Here is an 8583-nt window from a genome sequence, read left to right as displayed (position 1 = left end):
GTTTTATTGTTCATAGTTTTTGTGCCCACGTGCATGTCTTTTGTTTCATAGTCAAGTTTGTATTTCCGCCTTTGTGTGCGCCTTTTGTTTGCTTCCTTTTTTTGTAGTTTATTAGTGTTAAAAAATAAATAATGTATTTAAATTCACGCCTTGCCCGCACCAATTTTCCTTTGCCTTCTGGGAGAACAAACCACGCCATAGACCCAGTCGTGACAACAGGAACATTTTTTAAATGTTTTACTGAACTGCAAGTCATTGATTTGACAGTAAGTATGGTAATAATTAAGTGCACATTTTGAAGGTCCATTCATTCATCCATCCATCCATTTTCTACCGCTTGTCCCTCTCGGGGTCATGGGGGTGCTGGAGCCTATCCCAGCTGCACACGGGCGGAAGGAGGGTTACACCCTGGACAAGTCACCACCTCATCCCAGGCCCAACACATTCACACTCACATTCACACACTAGGGTCAATTTAGTGTTCGCTAATCAACCTTTTGTAATAATACAGCAAGCTAGGTACAGAGGTACTGTATATTAATAAATAATGTATTAAAGACAACTTTATATAGTGCGCCAATTACATCCGCCTTTACTTTTCCTTAGTTTAACCAGTTGTTTTAACAAACAAGCTAATTTACCTTTCCAGATGACAGCGCAAATCTCTTTTTTTGTACAAACTACCTCTTGTTTGTGCGACGGTAGTTGACGACATGAACGACATTTTGCAGCACTATGTCTTCACAGATGTTAGGTGTCCTACATGCAGTGGATGTCCGTTTAAAAAAGCTGGTGCTGGTGCGTTAACTACTAGCTGACAAGTACAGCGCTAATTGTTACTGTAGCTGGCAGCTTGGCCGTTCATTACTAGACGGCAACCAGCGCGTTAATTGCCAGCAGACAACTCGTGCGCTAATTGATCGCTGACAACTGGCACGCCAATCGCTAGTTGGTAACTAAAGCACTAAAGGATACTTAAAATAAATGGTAACATGAGGATAGTAATATTTTTTTTTTTTATTGTTTAATTTTAAACCTGAAAGGTCCAGACCTGCTCAGTGCCCGCCCTGAGTCTGAAAGGCCGTGAGTTTAAACCCCGGCCAAGTCATACCAAAGACTATAAAAAATGGGACCCATTACCTCCCTGCTTGGCACTCAAGGGTTGGAATTGGGGGTTGAATCACCAAATGATTCCCGAGCGTGGCCACCGCTCACTGCTCCCTTCACCTCCTAGGGGGTGAACAAGGGGATGGGTCAAATGCAGAGGATAATTTCACCACACCTAGTGTGTGTGTGACTACCGTTGGGACTTTAACCTTTAACTTGTTTAACTTATCTTTGGCAGACGCAGGTGATTTTAGCCAGCATAGTTTTTTGGCGTCTGTTTGCTGTCCATGCTGCGTTCATGCTAGCGACGCAATCCTCTCGTTCATGTTTCGCTTTAAGATGATATTTTAAGAGCCAATGATGAGAAAGTTGTCAGGTTTGTCACTGACAGTTTAGTTATGTTTTGGTTTTTCCTCTCTTTGTTTAATTCCTGTCAGCGCTCTTATTTTGGTTCAGTTTCCTGCCAGTCTCCCTGAGTGCTGTTTCCCTTCAGCTGCGGCTGATTGGCACCTGGCCACACCTGGTGTCAATCAGCCAGCTGCTATTTAGACATGGTTGGCCCTCCAGTCAGTGCTGGAGTATTGTCGATGTAGCTGTAAGTTACTACCTGTAGCTGTAAGCTGTATGCTGTGGACTGTTTGCTGTTTCCAGTTTTCCTGTTCCCTGTCTCCAGTTTGCCTGTTCCTGGTTCCTGGTTTGTGTTTTGCCTTATTTTGGACATTAAATCATGTTTTCCTGCACAAAGCCTGCCATCTCTGCATCTTGGGGTTCGTCACCAACACCTTGTGACAAAAGTTTGTCTCTGCAGTACTGACTAATTACCTCAGTTATATTTAAAGTTTCCATCGGAGTTTGGTGTGTGACGTCATCGCTGCTTGTGGAATGCGCGCCCCCTTCCAGCAGTCAGAAGAAACACTGTGATTAATCTTCAGTCGTTTATGGTAACACGATAACTTTTTTTTATCAATCACATGCGTTAACACGTTACCGTTGACAGCCCTTGTTGATATAGAAACAACATTGATCCAACACACTGCAGTGTAGTCTAGCAATATAGATGCATTGCACCCTATTCACTGTAAAGTTAAAGTACCACTGATAGTCACACACACACTAGGTGTGGTGAAATGATCCTCTGCATTTGACCCATCCTCTTGTTCACCCCCTGGGAGGTGAGGGGAGCAGTGAGCAGCAGCGGTGGCCGCGCTCGGGAATCATTTTGGTGATTTAACCCCCAATTCCAACCCTTGATGCTGAGTGCCAAGCAGGGAGGCAATTTTTATAGTCTTTGGTATGACTCGGCTGGAGTTCCAGTCTCAGGGTGGACACTCTAACCACAAGGCCACTGAGCAGGTCTGGACTTTTCAGGTTTAAAATTAAACAATTTAAAAAATGATATTACTATCTTCATGTTACCATTTATTTTAAGTATCCATTAGTGCTTCAGTTACCAACTAGCGATTGGCGTGCCAGTTGTCAGCGATCAATTAGCGCACGAGTTGTCTGCTGGTAAATTAACGCGCTGGTTGCCGTCTAGTAATGAACAGCCAAGCTGCCAGCTACAGTAACAATTAGCGCTGTACTTGTCAGCTAGTAGTTAATGCACCAGCATATATGTGAAAAGATTTTTCAAACCTGAATTTAATTTTATGCATGTTTTGAAAATGTTGACGATTGCTGGGTTAGGGGAGTCCAAAATGTACTAAATCATATAAACATTACACAGTTATTGATAACAGGACTTCCACATGCACACAGAACAAAATAAAAGTTTAATTTAACTTTGTTACACCGTGCAATATGGTCCACTTTTTATGTTCTTTATGTTCTATAATGGGGGGTCGGACCTCCGAGTTCTTATGTGGGATTACTCTGTGGAATCATGTTAAGGTTACTAGAAGACTCCTGTTTGATCATATAAATATGAATATGAATAGTTGTATGTTCTCTGCTGAATTAGTGTACACTGCCTCTCGCCTATAGTCAGTTGGGATAAGCTCAAGCGCTCCTCTGACCCTGAACAGGATAAGCAGGTGTGTAAATATTGTGTCCTTGTTGCTTGTTTTTGTGTTATGCAACTGTAAGTCAATGTATGTAGTGAAGATGTACTACTCTATGAGATTTTTGTAATATTTGAAATGTATTCACATGCCTTCAGCACCATGGACAGTATTCATATTCTCATAGTTGTCTGCTATCTCTGCAAACCTCCTTTTATGACATTTCATAAAAAGGTGTCCTCTTACAAAGCTAACCCAGCTGACTTTGCGCTAATAAATCTGACTAATATCACGCCAAGGGTTATCGATTTCTGTCGAGGTAATTTCACATGCGATTATTAATTGTGAAATATTCAAAGAGGAAGCCATCCACATCATTGATTGAAGTCTTGGCGGTTATTGAGCTGGTCTCTCCAGTCCACTGCTGCTCATTAGGGGTGGGCAATACTGAAAACTTTGGTATCCAACTAATACTAAGTAAATACCGAACCAGTATTGTCAATAATGATACCAATACTGATACTTTTTACTTGACATATTTCAGTACCATTCAATTATTTTGTGACCATGCTGTTAGTTTGTTGATCATATTTATAATCAGCATTTCGGAAAAACTAACCTTTTTGTGAACAATTTACCAAAAAAAAAAAATGCTGTCATACATCAGTTTTTGTTTGTAATCCTTTTCAAAAGGAGGGATGAAGACCGAATCGTACAAAAACCAAAGTGTTTTTTTTCCCAATAACAAATAATTTAATCATGAACACAAACACATTTTATAGAGAATACTTATAGTTTTACATGCAGAAAACAATGTGAAATACATACAAATATAAATATAAAAACGAATTAAATATATAAATAACATAATTTTTACCTTTATCGAAGACTCTTGTTGGCCAAAACTGTGATGTGCAAAGAGGAAGGAGGGAGTTCAATAGTGTTTCTTCTTTATCGAAGTGATGGCACTTAAACACTATTTTAACTGAGTTACCAAGGTGTGGGATTCTTCTTTGGGGGGCACTCGATTCAGTGCAGGGCCACCCCTCCCTATAGGCCAAACGCGCTGTGCGTCCGGCCCTACAGATTGTTGGGGCCCCTTTTGCGTGAAGCAGCGCATGTAAAATGTCAATTAATAAAAGACAGGGTGCTTCATTTTAAATTTGACCACAACAATGTATTCCTAGTCCCTTTCTGCTCCATCAGTGATAAGAATATAATGGCTAATTTTAAAGTGTTGATGGGCTGGTAATTTAACATACAGTGATCAAATCCCAGTTGGGTTGTGCAAGAGACATGTGTAACTTTATGTTTTCATCATGATAAATTGGTTACTTTGGACTTAAAACATAAATCATTAAACAATGAATTTCCCATTGATTTGGTTTTAATCCTAAACATGCATCCAAACAAATACAAGTTTGATTAAAATCATTTTATAAAAATATTTAGTCATTATTAAACATGTACATTCTCTTTTTGTATGGGGCAAGGGGCCTCAAATTTAAGTTCTGCTTTTGGCCCCAATTTAGCCTGAGGCAGCCCTGATTCCATGGAATGGTGGGAGGGCAAACAAACGTAACGTTTAGTTGTATAATAACTGAGACCACGTACAATAGCTGAGATAGGCTCCAGCACCCCCCCGCGACCTCAAAAGGGACAAGCGGTAGGAAATGGATGGATGGACGTACGAAAGTGAGCTTTTTGGTTAAAAATATTTTGGGGATGAAAACCGAGTCCTATGAAAATTGTTCTAAAAAAACCAATATACTACAATATCGACAAAACAATTATTCCTTTTGTTTCATTCATATGTTGGAGCAAAAGAAAGTCAACAGAACAAAAATAACTGAACAACAGCAAAAACTCATGTTGGATCTCAATTAAATAGTTTTCGGCTTTTTGTCTCCAAAGTCCAACATGAGTCCCAAAACATATTTCCTGAGTTTGTAAACAACATAACAATAAAGTAGTACCTCAATGTACGGGCTTAATGGGTTATCTGTATTAGCTCTTAACTCAAAACATTTGTATGTAAAATCAACGCCGCCCATTGCAATGAATTAAAATCCACTTTAATTGTTTGGTCCCCAAAACAGCAGCATTTTACCATGTAACATGACTTTTAAGAAGAAAAACTCACTTTTACGTGAAAAATATTGTATCAAAAACTATGCAATGGAATGTACAGTTGTACTAACAGCTACAGTCGTTTAATGAAGTAATGTAATAATAATGTACAGCATGTACCTTGGAGAGTGGACTTCTACGGTATCTCATTGAAGATGCACCTCCGTCAAACACACCATCAGCATATTTTTATGGCCAAATGTCGGTGGTTTGGCTATCATTTTACCATTCTCGGCAGGCGTTCGACTCATCCTGCTTTAGTATGGTGCAGACTAGCAGTTGTATGCTCCAACTGCTTCACCAAGTTGGTTGCATGCTGAGTCATGGTTTGGTGATTTCTTTCTTTAATTCAATGAATATAATAAATTTCTTCTTCTCAGTACTTACCTGCACACTCACTTTCGTCTTTCCCATGGTTGGAAAAATTTCAATTTTTAGCTATAAGCTAATGCTACCCAGTAAGACCAGATGTTTTGGTCGGATCTTACAGGGTTCACTGTGACCTTTGCTCCGCCAACTAATGGCAGGTATACTTATAACTCAAATGTTTGCTTGCAACTCAAAGTATTATTATTATTTTGGCTCTAAATTGGTGTCTAACAAGGCGCCCTGTAGTCACGTGAGGGGCTTTAGACCAATCATTCAGGACATCGTCTGAAACCGAGTTGTCCATACTCTCTCTATAGACGGCTCTGCCACTAGTAGTACGCAGGCTACATGGAGTGGTACCCCAAATAAAAAATTGATTAAAAAACAGTGTTTTATTTTCCTACATTCAAACACGGTGTTACTGTTCAATCAATCAATCAAAGTTTATTTATATAGCCCTTAATCACTACTGTCTCAAAGGGCTGCACATGCCACAACGACATCCCCGGCTCAGATCCCACATCAGGGCAAGTAAAAACTCAACCCAATGGGATACAATGAGAAACCTTGGAGGGGACCGCAGACGACCGGTGCAATGGACGTCGAGTGGATTTAGTTAATAGTGTGAGAGTCCAGTCCATAGTGGGGCCAGCAGGGGATCATCTTGAGTGGAGACAGGTCAGCAGCGCAGAGACGTCCCCAACTGATGCACAGATGAGTGGTCCACCCCGGGTCCCGACTTTGAACAGCTAGTGGCTCATCTGTGGTCACCTAATAACGTCTCCACCCAGGAGAGGGGGGCAGAGCAGAAAACAGACAGCAGATCAACTGGTGTAAAAGGGGGGGTCTATTTAAAGGCTAGCGTATACAAATGAGTTTTAAGATGGGACTTAAATGCTTCTACTGAGGTAGCATCTCTAACTGTTACCGGTAGGGCATTCCAGAGTAATCTTCCATAATCACTAATAAGCCGGAGATCTTAGAACGCAGATTTCTTGCCGGGACATATGGTACAATACAATCAGCAAGATAGGCTGGAGCTAGACCGTGTAGTATTTTATACGTAAGTAGTAAAACCTTAAAATCACATCTTAAGTGCACAGGAGGCCAGTGCTGGTGATCCAGTATAGGCATAATATGATCAAACTTTCTTGTTCTTGTCAAAAGTCTAGCAGCCACATTTTGTACCAACTGTAGTCTTTTAATGCTAGACATAGGGAGACCCCAAAATAACATGTTACAGTAATCGAGACGAGACGTAATGAATGTATGAATAATGATCTCAGCGTCGTTCAAACTGTGTGTAATGTTAGAGTGGCCAAAATTATTAAATATACTTGTTAAATAAAACATTGGCTTTGTTTTTAATGAATACGTAGGCCTGCTACGCTACTGTATTTCAGTGTTGGTCATTATGGTGGTACTTGGAAAGACACGTTTTTTTCTGCGGTGGTACTTGATGAAAATACGGGGACGGCGTGGCAAAGTTGGGAGAGTGGCTGTGCCGGCAACCTGAGGGTTCCTGGTTCAATCCCCACCTTCTGACATCCTAGTCCCGTCCGTTGTGTCCTTGAACAAAGACACTTCACCCCTGCTCCTGATGGGTCCTGGTTAGCGCCTTGCATGGCAGCTCCCGCCATCAGTGTGTGAATGTGTGTCTGAATGGGTGAATGTGGAAATGGTGTCAAAGCGCTTTGAGTTCCTTTAAAAAAGGTAGAAAACCGCTATACAAGTATAACTCATTTACCTTTTACCAAATAGTTTGAGAACGACTGGTCTAGATATTTAAGCGCTAAATAAAAATAAAAAGTAAAATAAAAGCATCATTTGACTTACTTTTTAACGTTTTTAATCAGTGACATCTTTCGGGGCAGGTTTTTAATGAATACGTAGGCCTGCTACGCTACTGTATTTTAGTGTTGGTCATTATGGTGGTACTTGGAAAGACAAGTTTTTTTCTGCGGTGGTACTTGGTGAAAACAGTTTGAGAACCACTGGTCTGGAGATTTAAGCGCTAAATAAAAAAACATATAATAAAAGCATCATATGACTTACTTTTTAACGTTTTTAATCACTGACATCTTTCGAGGCACATTTTTAATGAATACGTAAGCCTTCTACGCTACTGTATTTCAGTGTTGGTCATTATGGTGGTACTTGGAAAGACACATTTTTTTCTGCGGTGGTACTTGGTGAAAACAGTTTGAGAACCACTGGTCTGGAGATTTAAGCGTTAAATGATAAAAAAGTAAAATAAAAGCATCAAATGACTTACTTTATGTTTTTAATCACTGACATCTGTGAGTCACGTTTTTAATGAATACGTAAGCCTTCTACGCTACTGTATTTCAGTGTTGGTCATTATTGTGGTACTTGGAAAGATACGTTTTTTTCTGCGGTGGTACTTGGTGAAAACAGTTTGAGAACCACTGGTCTGGAGATTTAAGGGTTACATTTTAAAAAAGGAAAATGAAAGCATCATTTGACTTACTTTATGTTTTTAATCACTGACATCTTTGAGGCACGTTTTTAATGAATACATAAGCCTTCTACGCTACTGTATTTTAGTGTTGGTCATTATGGCGGTACTTGGAAAGACACGTTTTTTTCTGCGGTGGTACTTGGTGAAAACAGTTTGAGAACCACTGGTCTGGAGATTTAAGCGCTAAATAAAAAAACATATAATAAAAGCATCATATGACTTACTTTTTAAAGTTTTTAATCACTGACATCTTTCGAGGCACATTTTTAATGAATACGTAAGCCTTCTACGCTACTGTATTTCAGTGTTGGTCATTATTGTGGTACTTGGAAAGACACATTTTTTTCTGCGGTGGTACTTGGTGAAAACAGTTTGAGAACCACTGGTCTGGAGATTTAAGCGCTAAATAAAAAAACATATAATAAAAGCATCATATGACTTACTTTTTAAAGTTTTTAATCACTGACATCTTTCGAGGCACATTTTTAATGAATA

The sequence above is a fragment of the Entelurus aequoreus genome, linkage group LG11, assembly GCF_033978785.1.
Source record: "Entelurus aequoreus isolate RoL-2023_Sb linkage group LG11, RoL_Eaeq_v1.1, whole genome shotgun sequence".
Lineage (NCBI taxonomy): Eukaryota > Metazoa > Chordata > Actinopteri > Syngnathiformes > Syngnathidae > Entelurus > Entelurus aequoreus.
This window is presented reverse-complemented; position numbering follows the sequence as displayed.